Source organism: Onychomys torridus, chromosome 1 (genome assembly GCF_903995425.1).
Source record: "Onychomys torridus chromosome 1, mOncTor1.1, whole genome shotgun sequence".
Lineage (NCBI taxonomy): Eukaryota > Metazoa > Chordata > Mammalia > Rodentia > Cricetidae > Onychomys > Onychomys torridus.
In genome coordinates, this window is record NC_050443.1 from 27398549 (window position 1) to 27412148 (window position 13600).

The window sequence follows — 13600 nt, forward strand, 5'->3', positions numbered from 1 at the left end:
ATCAGGGTTATGACCTCTCACTTGGCCCCTGACAGTGGCTTCTTCCCTGGCCTCTGCCATTGCTCTCAGCATGCCCGGAGGTACACTGCCCAAGTCCAAGTCAAATTAAGCCACCTCCCTGATCTCACACTTCTGTGCATGCATCTTTCTCCTAACACACTTTAGACATATCCTCACTCCAGGGCCCTTTGCACAAGCTGCCCCTGTATGTCTATGTGGCTCAGATGGCACCTTCTTTGCACAGGTCACCCCTGTGTGCACGTTTACATGGCTCCAATAGTGCCTTCCCAGTGAAGTCATGGTCTATGTACTGATGTGTCCTGCTGTGCTGACACCGGTTTCCCAGCATGGACCAGTTCTCTCCAAGGTCTCCTCCCCTTGTTCATTTTGTTCTCCTCCCTTCATGGGTATGGAACACCTTCCAGTGCTCCACACAACTTACTGTGTTCATTATGCCATCTGCTTTGCTCTGGTTAGAATGTAACTCTGCTCTTTGTTCTGTTGACTAATGGGTGCCCGCTGTCCAGAGCAGTTCTAGGCCTGGAATATATGCTTAGTAAATATTTACCATGTGGATGAGTTGCTTCTGGAGGGGGAAATGGGGGAAACAGTGGGTGAGATTCAAGGGGAATCCAAACATCAGCAATTGTTCTGTGCTTTGAGATGGAGAATGGATTCACTATTATTTGATTTTTTTTATTTATTTAATTTTATTTGGTGTACATTGATTAGTGTTTTGCCTGCATGTGTGTCTGTGTGAGAGTGTTGGATCCCATGGCACTTAAGTTACAGACAGTTGTGAGCTGCCCTGTGGGTAATGAGAATTGAACCCAGGTCCTCTAGAAGAGCCACTAGTGCTCCTAACTGCTGAGCCATCTCTCCAGCCCCTACTATTTGTTAAATATATTGTTATTATATATATATACACATACACATACAGGCGGGGGCATGGTTCAGTGGTAGAGCACTTGCCTAGAATACTGCAGTGAGGGGCTGGGGGGAGTGTGGCTAAACGACATAAAAGTGGCCCAGCATGTTCTCCCCCCCCTGTGTCTCTGTCTCTGTCTCTCTCTCTCTCTCTCTCTCTCTCTCTCTCTCTCTCTCTCTCTCTCTCACACACACACACACACACACACACACACACAGAGAGAGAGAGAGAGAGAGAGAGAGAGAGACAGAGAGAGAGACAGAGACAGAGAGAGAGACAGAGACAGAGAGAGAGACAGAGAGAGAGACAGAGAGAATAAGAACTTATAATCTGTGCGTGAGTGGGATAAATGGGATGGTGCATTTCTCCACCCAAGTGTGCACCACAAATGAACTCTTCCAAGTTATACAAAATGCTTAGGTCCAGACAGAGTCCTTTTGAGTGCCTGACCTGTTCAGTTTGGGGAACATTTGTGTAATAATCATGTCTTAAGGAATGAGACCCGGATCTAAGCATAGAACTCATGTATGCTTCCTGTGCACATTGTACTCAAAGCCTGCTAAAAGTGGTTTTATACAATGCTGATGTTAATTCTGTGTGGAAAATCACATTTCCAAGGGTGGAATTTTCCACCTGTGGATCACATCAACAGCAATGGGGAAGTTGTAGATTTATGAAGCGTTTTGAGTTTGGAAGTTAGGGGTGCTCAGACTTCTCAGTCAGGTGTGTTAGTGGTAGAGAAGATGCATGGGGGCAGGAAGAGAAGGTGGGCAGGGCATCTGACCCTCAGGGAAGCTTCTGTAAATGAAAGACAGAAGAAATGAAGGGGGCTGTTTGTCAGAGTGGTGCTGGAGAAGAGAAAATTCAGGGCAGATGGCCATCCAATCCTGCCCGAGGCTGGATTACCGCTGTGGTCTGAATGAGAACGGCCTCCACAGGCTCATATGTTTGAATGTTTGCTTCCCAGTTGGTGAACTGTTTAGGAAGGATTAGGAGGTGTGGCCTTGTTAGAGGAAGTGTCACTAGGGCTTTCAAAAGCCCACACCAGGCCCAGGCTTGCTCTCTGCCTGCTGCCAGTGGATCAGATGTAGCTCTTAGCTACTGCCCAAGCACTATGCCAGGCTTGCTGGCTGCCATGTTCCCTGCCATGAAGGTCATGGACTAACTCTCAGAAGCTATCAGCCCCCAGTGAAATGCTTCCTTTTGGAAGTTACCTGGGTCATGATGTCTCATATAGCAATAGAACAGTGAGTACTACATTATTGTGTTTTATTTTTTTCTCCTGAAACAGGGTCTTGCTGTGTAGAGTAGGCTCACCTTGAACTCATAATCTTTCTACCTCAGCTCCCCTAAGTGCTGAGATTTACAGCAAGGGTCACTACACCTAGCTCTGGATGTTTCTGAGAACAGGGTACCTCGCATGGTGTCTGACCACAACCACCTTGGCTGACTGGCCTGCATCCTTTCTACGTGAAAGAAGAGAATGAGAAATAACGTGTTGGGGTTGTTTTGTTTTGTTTTTGTTTTTTGTTTTTTGTTGTTTTTTTTTTTTTGTTTTGTTTTGTTTTGAGCCACCAAGAAAGCAATGTCTGAATTGTAAAGGGCTGAGTTCAGAAACATGGATAAAGATGGAGAGATTTTCTGGGTCAAGAGATGGCCAAGCAGAACGCTCTTGGCTCTGAGGTCCCAGAGCTCCTAAGATCTGCTTTTGGAGCTGAGTGTGATGGTGCAGACCTGTGATCTCAGCATTGGAGAACCTGAGGCAGATGGGTCCTGATTTCAAGTTCAACCTGGACAACATAGTGAGTTCAAGGCCAGCCTGGACTATACAGTGAGTTCAAGGCCAGCCTGGGCCACATAGTGAGTTCAAAGTCAGATTGGGTTACATATGAAGACTCTGTCTCAAAAACAAACTGAAAAGTTCTGCTTTCTGGACTCCAGGCACTCACTTCTAGTGAGAGGAGTGAATCTTGACCGAGGGCCATATGAGCGCTTTGGTCCAGCCCAGGACAGGACAGCCTGTGGGTGAGGCAAGCAGGCCAACGTAAGCAGCTCTAGCTAGGTGACCGCATCTGCTCCGGCTGTGTTGCGGGCAGCTTCCTGGCCATCAATCAATGTCTCCAGTGAGGACGGCGCCTTCCGAGGAATACCATTGATCAGAGGAGACAGAAAACAAGTGGCCACAATTGGGACAAGTGAATATTCATTTGGAAATGTCAATGAGCAAGTAAAGATTATGCCTGTGGTGACTCGCCTGGCAAGATCAATCCCCATCATGAGGTGACCCAGGTGTCTGGATGCTGAGCACTGGAGTCAGGGACCCCCGGTGTGATGGGGAGAGAAACCAAAGGGTGTATGGGGTACACTCTTTGTGAATTTCAGACACACCTGCCTACCACCCCACCCTCCCTGTTACCAGAGATGCTGGGTGAGTGCTTTCTGGGCTGTGGGTCCCCTGCCCACTGCTTTTGTCTTGGTGTGCATCACAGCACTGTGGCTACAAGTCCCAGAGACACTTGCTTGCCTAGAAGGGATTGAAGGACTTCAGGAAATGGGGAGGGGGGGGGGCTTCAGCCGTGTCCAGATGGAGGGGGTCTTTAGTCTTCAGTGGGACTCTTCTTTCTCCTTCTGTCAGTGGGTCCCAGCTATATACAGGATTGCACCCAGGAGGGGCAGTGAAACTTGGGGCTGAGGCCCCTATTGTGCTACCTGCTTTGTCCTAGGAAATGTGCTAGGATCCCTGCAGGCACGTTGCCAGGTGCAGCGGCACCTAGGTGGGGCCCACCACTCCCCCCACCCCCACCCCAATTAACCATCTGCAGGAACTGCCATGGGTGTGGGGGAGGGACTCAGTCCCGCTTCTCTGTGCAGCCTGCTCAGCTAATGAGGGGTTTGTGAAATTTTTAATTATGGCTTCCATGCCTTGCTTAATTATTTGCATATGGCTTTTACAAGCGAGACAGGGACGTCTGTGTGCGGCGCTTCTCCTCAGCCCCACGTTTGACTTTAATTAAAGGCAGAACCTGAGGTCTTCCCATCACTAATGATGGTGGAAAATTAGCTTCCAGTTCCCAGGGGTCACTGGAGTGATGCACCCTGAGGCGGAGAGGGGACAGAAAGGACAGCAGAGCAGTGGCACGGATGGCAGATGGCCCTGCTAGACTGCTGCTCCTAAGCTTCCCCCACCCTGCCAGCCCAGGCCGCCCTCCCACTGTCCTTCCTCCGGGCTCAGAGAAGAGACAGACAGAGCTTTGCTGTCCCCTGGCAGGAAGGAGCCTGACTCTCCCACCCCTTTGAAGAACAGAGACAAGAGTTACTTGGGGCTCAGTCCCCTTGGCGGTCCAGAGCCGGATATGGTCTGCCTGCAGCTGGACGGTCTAGTTAATGGCAGCTAACAACAGAATGAGGAGTCTGGAAACACATTTGCTGCACATTCAGCACATGCTCATTAGCACACAAGCAGAGCCATGGAGCCATGTCTTCACATGTGCATGTCACAGACCTGTTCACACCCTCAACCTCACATGGGTAAAGGGTTTCCTAGGGTATAGGACATGAGTGTGTCTCTAGGTCCTCTTCTCTAGTCTTTTTTTTTTTTTTTTTTTAAGAAAGGTCTCCCTATGTAGCCTTGGTTGGCCTTGAACTCACTATGTAGACCATCTTTTAGGGACAGAGCATTACTGTTCTATCATGGCTTCATGCCAACTGTTTAGTCTTCGATAATCCTAATCCCAGATAAAGTCACATTCTGAGTGCTGGGGGGTAGGATGTCAAAATGTAGATTGGAGGAGGGAAGAACATCATTCAAACTGTGTGTGTGTGTGTGTGTGTGTGTGTGTGTGTGTGCGTGTAGCATCATTAGGCAGGAGGGTGGGACAGAGGAGCAGACAGAACGGGGCTGGGGGGCGGCATACCATATACCCTGCACCACACTCCCTTGTCTCTCACCACACCGACCATCCTCCACACAGAAACCAAAGCCTCATGCTGGAAGCCCACATTTCTGCATGGGTACCATGAGGTTCCAGAGCGGCGGAGCCAGCTCCTAGCCATGGCAGATTGGCACACCATCTCGAGGCTTTTCTCTGGACAGCTAATTCTATGCGAGTCTCTGCAACATTAGGCATTACTTCTATCCAGAGATCTCACGCCTCCTCACACCTGAGGCTGTACTTTTCATGGCAGAGTGGACCCCAGGCCTCAGTGGGCTTAGACATGAGAGGTTTTTGTTTTGTTTTGTTTCTTAAGACAAGACCTCACTATGTAGACCAGGTTGGCCTTATTCTCACAGAGCTACACCTGCCTCTGCCTTTGAATGCTGGGATTAAAGGCATGTGCCACCACACCCTGCCTGCACCTAAGTTTTATTGAGTCACATCCCATCCCTCTACCCCAACTCACTCCCTGGTGCTTGAACCTGGAGGGGGGCTCACTCTCACAATGTGCTGTAACATTGAGGTGCAGCCCTAGCCCATTGAGTAGTCTTTTAAAATCTGCATTGCTTGATTGGCAGGTCTGAGGGTTGGGATCTGCTCCTGAAGGCCATTGGCCGAGTCACTTGAAGAACAACTTTCATTGTACAACGGTTCCTGTGGTTATGAGACCAGTGATTGGCCACTTTGGGTCCCTTCGTAAGATGCTTGTTCCCCTATTTCCTTTTTTCTCTTTTGCACCCTGAAAGAAGTTGGGGCTTAATCAACTCCACTATGGTCAGCTGACAGAGACATTGACAGGCCCAAGGGTGGCACCTTGTGGATGCCATTCCACTTTGAGATGCTACCTTTGGCTAATGACTTTCTATAGTTGTGGCCCACTCCATGGTAAACAAATGCCTGGGAGCGCCACCATGTTTCTGGGGGCATCAAGGTTTTCTTTTCTTCTTGTACCATTGAGGCTGAGTAGTGAGACTATGTAGGATTCAGGATAGTAAGAAAGAGGTTGTGGGCTCAGGAAGAGAGAAACCACACCTCTCTGCATGTTGTTTGACATAAACAGAGTCAACTAAGCCTTGCAAAGAATGGGACCACAGGGCTGGAGAGATGGTTCAACAGTTAAGAGCATGTGCTGTTCTTGCAGAGGACCCAGGTTTGATTCTATCACCACATGGTGGCTCACAACCATTCTAACTCCAGTTCTAGGGGACTTCTGCTTCTGACCTTCATAGGCAGCAGGCATTCATATGGTTCACATACATAATATGCAGGCAAAACACTCAACAGGTAAATTTTTTTAAAGAGAGGGGGACCATCTGTGGGATAGCATGCATTGTGGAGAGACTAGGTCCTTCACCCCAGGACATCCTTGTGGGATGGGTCCATGAGGGACCTACTTACTGCACAGGAAATACAATATGATGATGCCACCCAATGAGAAACACTGTGCTGAGCATCCAATGCTTGGAGCACAGTGCTCTGTCCTGGTTGCCTGTGTTGGAGGAATGCCCTGGGGGTTTAGGACACAGTAGAAAACATCAGGCTTCAATAGGCACCTTCTGGGAATGAGGAGGGATGAAAGCAGGGCTTGGATGTTACCGGGAACCCGGCTCTTCTGAGTTCATGGGTCACACTGAGATGTACAGACGTGGGGAGTTATGTAGCTTTTTTTTTTTTTTTTTTTAATTCTTTGGGAGCCTGCCACCCAGCTCCCAAATAAATACATGGAGACTTATTCTTACTTATGAATGCCTGGCCTTAACTTGGCTTGTTTCTAGCCAGATTTTCTAACTTAAGGTGTCCCATTTCTCTTCTCCATTTTGCTTCTGGGCTTTTTACCTTTCTTTATTCTGTACGTCTTATTCCCATCTTAGTCTTGTTGTGTGGCTAGATGGCTGGCCCCAGGCATCCTCGTCTCCTTTTCTCACTCCTCGCTCTTCTAGTTCATCCTTAGATTTCTCCTCTTCTATATTTTCTCTGCCTGGCAGCCCCACCTATCCCTCTCCGGCCTAGCTATTGGCCGTTCAGCTCTTTATTAGACCAATCAGGCATTGTAGGCAGACAGAGTAACACAGCTTCAGAGTTAAACAAATGCAACATAAAAGAATGCACCACATCTTTGCATCATTAAACAAATGTTCCACAGCATAAACGGATGTAACACATCTTAAACTAATATTTCACAACAGAGTTGGGTGGCTCTGGCCCCGGGATGCTTTTTGAACTGGGACTTTGTGACTGAAAACATGTTACAGTTCTGTTTGGAGGTGGGGAGCTGTCCAGGTCCCCAGGTGCTGAACCAGCTTAGCACCAACACACAGGAAGAGATGCTCGGAAGGCTGGGTCTGCAGCTCAGTGTGGTAGAAGGGAGGAAGAGCATGTGGGGGAGGGGATGTAAATTCTGGCTTTCCAAAATCCTTTAGAGGGGAAGAAGGGGCCATCAAGAGATCAATGAGGCGGAGGAGACTTGGAACAGACATGTTAGTAAGATGGAGATACGGGGCAGAACCTTATGAGGGGTTGGGTCCCTGCTTTTCATTAGTACTCCCAGGTCACTAAGCCTGGACTCCATCGTGCTGGCCTAGACAGACCTACTCACTGGACAGGAGGGAACCAAGACACTTGATTGTTCTGCCCTGCTATCAGCCCTAGAGACCTTAGATTGTGAGAGACCAGCCTGTTCAGTGGTTAGCTCCTTGATGGGGAGTGTGCTGTTCAGTCCCCCTTCAACCTGACTGGGAGACAGGGGAGGCTCACTGGTGGCTGTCTGTGAGGATGATCCCAGAGAGGCTAACTCACAGCAAAGTCTTTCCTGAATGTAGGCAGCACCATCCCCTGGGGTGAGAGTCCTGTTACAAAGGGGTAAAGAGAGAAAGCCAGCAGAAGACCGCCACCCCTCTCTCCGCCTCCTGCCCTGATGGGAGCCGCTTTGCTCCTGTGTGCTTTCCCACCATGGTGGTCTGAAATCCACCCACTCAGGAGCCAAATAAATGTCCATGTGCTTCCTGTTGTTCCCGCCAGTACTTGTTCAGTGATGAGAAAAGTAACGAATACATGAGTCAAGAAAGGAATGGCTGACCTGGAGAGATGGCTCAGGGTTAAGATCACGGAGTTTCTCTTGTAGAGGACCTGAGTTGTCCCCAACACCCATATTGGGTGGCTCGAAACTACTTGTAACTCCAGTTCCAGAGGATCTGATCTTTCTGCTGTTCTCAGACACCTGTACCTCATATGCACACACACACATGCAGACAGATAGACAGACAGACACATGCCCACACACACTCTAAAAACTACTAAAAAACAAAACTCTAAAAAAGGAATAAGAGAGGGGTGTTTGCCCTGCATCTGCCTGCGCTGTCTCAGGCACATGACTTGAGTTGAAAGGACCCACTGCTCTGGTGTGCATGCAAATGCCTCCCCTTTCCTCCTCACAGTAGGACGGACACTCTGCTCACCACACAGCGCCCAAGCACCCACTCTGTCCCGGCCATTGCTGGCAGCCGAGTGCCCAAAGGCAAGTCCTCTGGGGCTTCCTTGTGCCAGCTGCAGGGAGAGGGATTCCCTGGAAAGAAGCCAGGCTCCTCAGTCTCTTCCTCCAGAGTCTCTAGATTGCCGTTGGCAGCTTGGAGGCAGCTGCGCCCTGCCAGGGGCCGGGGCACTCCAGTTTTACTCACACACTCTTTTCTGCCCATATTATACCCCAACTTTCAATTTGGAGAAGTAAATATGCAATTTTTTCCCTTCCCTGTAATTTTCCCTGCTGTGGATGTCAGAGCAGCTGGGAAATGTGAATAGCTTAGTGCTTTCTAAACGTAAAAGGAGGCTGGTCATGCAACGCTGTGCATTCTCAGCTGCTCTTGGCAAGATCCAGTGGATCTACTGGGAAAAGATGGTCTCCAAGCTATAAGTCAGGGGAGCTCTTCACCCGAATAACCCGTCTTCCCCTTCTATTAGCAATAAGTGAGTGTGTGTACACGCGCATGCGTACACGTCACACAGATGTTAGTTGGGGGAGAGGAGGGAAGTGTATTTGCTTACACAGCCAAACTTTCTGCATATTCCTCTGGAGGCTTCCAAACCTTCCTGTCTCCGCAACTGAAGGTCAGGACAGTCTGATGTAAGCGTTGTTGGAGAAAAGCTGGGGCTGGCAGGGAGAGACAGGTTTTGAGTCAGACGGATCTGGGATGGCTGTAATTTATGACATAACCTTGAAATGTTTGGTGTCCCTGGGCCTTTGTTTTGCCCACTGAGAACAGAGGGCCAGTCTGAGAGATGTGCTCCTAGCTTTCCAGGGAGGACTTGCTGACCTCCCACTGGATATGCAGTCAACAGACGGACTCAGCGGCCAGTTCCTTCGGGATCTGCCTCCGCCGCAGCAGGCTGCCTCACCTGAGGACACATCCTTCCCTGGGCAACCCACACCCAGCCACAGAGAATGCCCGAGGTAAAAACGTCAGCCATTGCTGCCTGCTGCAGGGTGCTCCCACAGACCGGGCCTGCTGCAGGGTGCTCCCACAGACCGGGCCTGCTGCAGGTGCTCCCACAGACCGGGCCTGCTGCAGGGTGCTCCCACAGACCGGGGCCTGCTGCAGGGTGCTCCCACAGACCGGGCCTGCTGTACAGGTGTCTTGCCCCCTTCAGTTTCCAGCCACTCCCCTTCACAGGTGTTGGCCCTTAATAAACACTACACTTCTGAAATGTGTCTCAGCACCCTCTCATGGAGAACCAGACCTGTGACAAATAAGGATAATGATTTTCACTACAAGAAGTTACCATGAACCAAGCTAAGTGGGCTGTTGGTATAATGTCCTGCATAGTCCCTGAAACATTACCAAAGCAAGATAAATATCTGTTCCTTTTCATTCCTCCCTCTGAAAACCATGAAATTCTATTCTTGGATTTGAGCGTGTGTTCCTAACCTGCACTTTGTAAGATGGGTTGTGAAACGCCCCATGGGACAAGTAGCTCTGTGATTGTGGCCAAGGACGCTGGAGCTAGTCTTAGAGCTGCGAGGTTCATTATCTGCGCATGGCATCAGCCCTCCTCAAGGATCCTTGCTGAGAAGAAATTGAGCATGCAGGTGCCCTTCTATCATAAACCCATGTGTCCACAGGGTAATTCATAAAGGAGTTGGAGATATATTGAAATTCAATATTGTTTTAGTCCAAATCAATATTAATAATTGTTTGAATTTTTAAAGTGCAATTTGCAATTGAAAAACGTACAAAGATCGGCTGGTAGTTTAGTTGCTAACACATCAAATTCTCCTAGTAAAGGAGTAGTCTCCTAACTTTAAGTTTTTTCATACGTACTTGAGGGCCGGCACTGACCCATGATAAGGACTTTCTGTTATTTATGGGTACAGTGTTGGAATTCATTTCCTCTAGGCATGAGCTGAAAGGCCAGACATTTTTAGGGTTTATTTATTTTTTATTTTATGTATGAGAGTGTTTGCCTGCATGTGTGTAGGTGAACTATGTACATGCAGTGCTCACAGAGGCCAGAAGAGGTCACTGAATCCTCTAGAACTAGAGTTACAAATGGCTGTGAGCCACCATGTAGGTGCTAAGAATCGAACCCAGGTCCTCTGCAAGAGAAGCCTGTGCTCTTAACCGTAGAGCCATCTCTCCAGCACCAAGGACTTTTAAGTTTTAGTTTTAGTTTTAATTTTAATTTAATTAAGTTTAATTTTAAGTTCATGGTTTCTTAATTAAAAGAAAATTTTTGGAATATTATATATTTGCACACTTGTACAGGACAACCTGCAGAAGTCCCGTGTGCTCCTTGTACTGTTTCTCCTAATAGTTAACGCTATGCACACTTGTCCTGTATGCTAGTTCAGTGTCACAATCTGGACATCAACAATGAGACTGTAAAAGAGGGGATGCTTCATCACCGAGTACAGTCCCATGTTGCCCTTTAAAGTTCCTTAAAAATTAAAGATTTCTAAATGAAAAAGCTGGCTGTCGTTACAGTATGATCCAAATCATTAGCCGGGTTGAAATGTCTGCTTTAAAGTGATTTCCATCAGGGCCTGTGTGGTCGTGTACATATGTAACCATAGCACTTGGGAGGCGCATAGAAGTAGGTCTCAACTCCCACACCAACCTGGATGCCATAGCATGCTCTAGACCAGACTAAGCTCTCATTGTCTCAGGGTCTCACCATCCAGGCCCCAGAGATTCCTTTTAGTTAATGGGAGATCGTACTGGCTGGGCTCCATGTAGTGCACATATAAAACAATGGTGCCCTGGTACAGAGCAGCCTCAGGTGGCCTCATTTCAGCCAGAGGGCCCTCTGGTAGGAAAGTGTGGCTTTGCAGAATCCAAGAATGCAGTGTGCAGCTTGGTAGACAGCCGGGTTGTCATGAACAAAGACATTTGTCATGAAGGTAAATAGTTCAGCAGGACTTACTCAGTCCATGGGGACCCAGCTGCCTCAGCAACAGTGCCTTTGGTGTGTAGGACTTTAGGGCACAGCTCTAGAAGCCTTCCAGAGGCTTTTGAATGGAAGTGACCAAGATCCGTGATGATGGACAGCCTCAGACATGAGTGACGGGCACTCTCTCCAGATGGCCACTTGTCTGCCTGAAAGTGGCTTGTGGGAGTGAAAGTCACAAGATGTCTGTTTTCCAAGGCATTTGTCCCCCCCAGAGCTGCTAGGAGGCTGGGAACTCATCCACAGCCGATATTTTGTCTGAGGACACATTGTGAGATAAGGAAAATTGAATCCTGAGGGTTTCACAGCTGGTTGGAGGGGAAGCCAGGCCCAGAACATGATCTCCCTATCAGAGCCCAAGACAAACATAAATATATAAAATACACATCACATAAAATGTGTGACGTTAACTGTTTTTAGAAGATTTATTTTATATATGTGCTTTACCTTGTCTTCATGACTTTTCTATTGCTGTGAAAAAAACACCATGACCAAGGCAACTTATAAAAGAAAGGGTTAATTGGGCTTACAGCTCTGGAGGGTCAGAGTCCATGATGGCAGAGGGAAGTTATGGCAGCAGGAAGCTCACCTGTCCAACTGCCAGCAGGAAACAGTACGCTGGAGATGTCCTGAAGCTTCTGAGGTCTCAAAGCCCTCCCCCAGTGGCACACGTCCTCCAACAAGGCCACACCTCCTAATCCCTTCCCAAACAGTTCCACCAACTGAGGACCAAGCATTCGAACATCTAAGCCTCTGTGGGGCCGTTCTTATTCAAACCACCATAGTCTTTGTGTCTGTGTGTGCATCACATGTGTGCCTGGTGCCCAGGGAGTCTAGAAAAGGGTGTGAGATCCCCTGGAACTGTAGCTACAGGCAGTTGTAAGTCACCCTATGCCAGTGCTGGGACCTGGGGCTTCTGCACGAGCAGTGTGTGCTCTTACCGCTGAGCTGTCATCTTTTCAGCCCAGTGTCACCATTTTTAAGCGTGCAGTCCAGCGGCATTAACTAAATTCACATTGGCATGCAGCCATCACCATTGTCTACCTCCCAACCTTTTCATCTTCCTGGACTGGAACTCTGTACCCACTGAAACATGACTTGCGTCCCCTCCCAGACCCAGGCAATCTCTAGTTCGCCTACTGTCTCTGAACCTGACAGTTCTGTGCACCTCATAAAATGCCATTGTGCAGTATTTCGTGACTGTTCTGGTTCACTTTACATACATTTTTAGAGATACCTTGTGTGTTGATTTCAAAAAAAAATTACATGTGTTTAATGTGTGTGTGTGTGTGTGTGTGTGTGTGTGTGTGTGTGTGTGTGTGGTCAGAGGACAAGTTTTAAGAGTTAGTCCTTTTCCTCCATTGCACAGGACCTAGAGCTCAAACTCATACTGCCGTGCTTGGAGGCAAGCGTTTTTACCTGCTGAGCCATCTCAGCAGCCCCTTCCAGACATTTGACTAACACCCATGAACTGTAAGTTGGTTCTGGGGTTCTCTAACAGTACACAGCAGTTGGAAGGTGTGATGGTTTGGCTTCATCTTCTGTTTGCTGGATTTAAGGTCATTATAAAAACATACCTCTGGGAATGTCAATGAAAGTGTCTGGAGAGGCTTAACTGACGGGAACAGATCCGACCGGAACGTGGGCAGCATCATCCCTCCAGCTAAGGTTCCGCTGAACCAAAAGAGAGAGCCAGCTGAGCTCTGACGCCCATGGCCCTCTGCAGATGCACTGCAGCCAACCACTTCCTGCTCCTCCATGAGGTCTCTCCCACGTTCACCTTCCAGCTGTGACAAAACCCTTCCTTCTCCACATTGCTCCTGTCATAATAATGAGAAAGCTGACACAAAAGGCTTGGAGGCCATCAATTTTATGACATCTAATTATGTAAATGTTTTCATATACCTTTGCATATCAACCAGAGAGAGGCTCTACATTTACCTTTGAAAATGTAAGTCTTCGAGCCCCATGTTGTGTACTCTTGGACAGATGGAAGGATTCCAGGTGAGACCCTGATGCACAGTGAGGCTTGGGTGTTTCTGAGGTAACCAACTCCACAGGGTTCGCTAGTGGTTGTACTGCCGTCACTGGACTTGCTTCCAGCCCAGACCCAATCAAAACAAACCCACAGCTCCCTGAAATGACCTTTTTAAAATTCCGAGTTCATGGTGTGCCTCTCTCGTGATGGCCCCCAACACTTCCGTTTATTAACTCATGCGCATTCCACCTGCACCACAGCTATTGATCACTGCTCTGGTGCCAGGCTCGGTGCTCAGTGCTGGGCATGCAGAGGTGGAGA

At 48.5% G+C, this 13600-nt stretch overlaps 1 protein-coding gene across 3 annotated transcripts in view; it reads left to right on the plus strand.

Annotated features, from left to right (window-relative positions):
- Chst8 (carbohydrate sulfotransferase 8) overlaps nt 1-13600 on the plus strand; it is a 128996-nt gene that overhangs the window by 44441 nt on the left and 70955 nt on the right. The window lies entirely within an intron of this gene.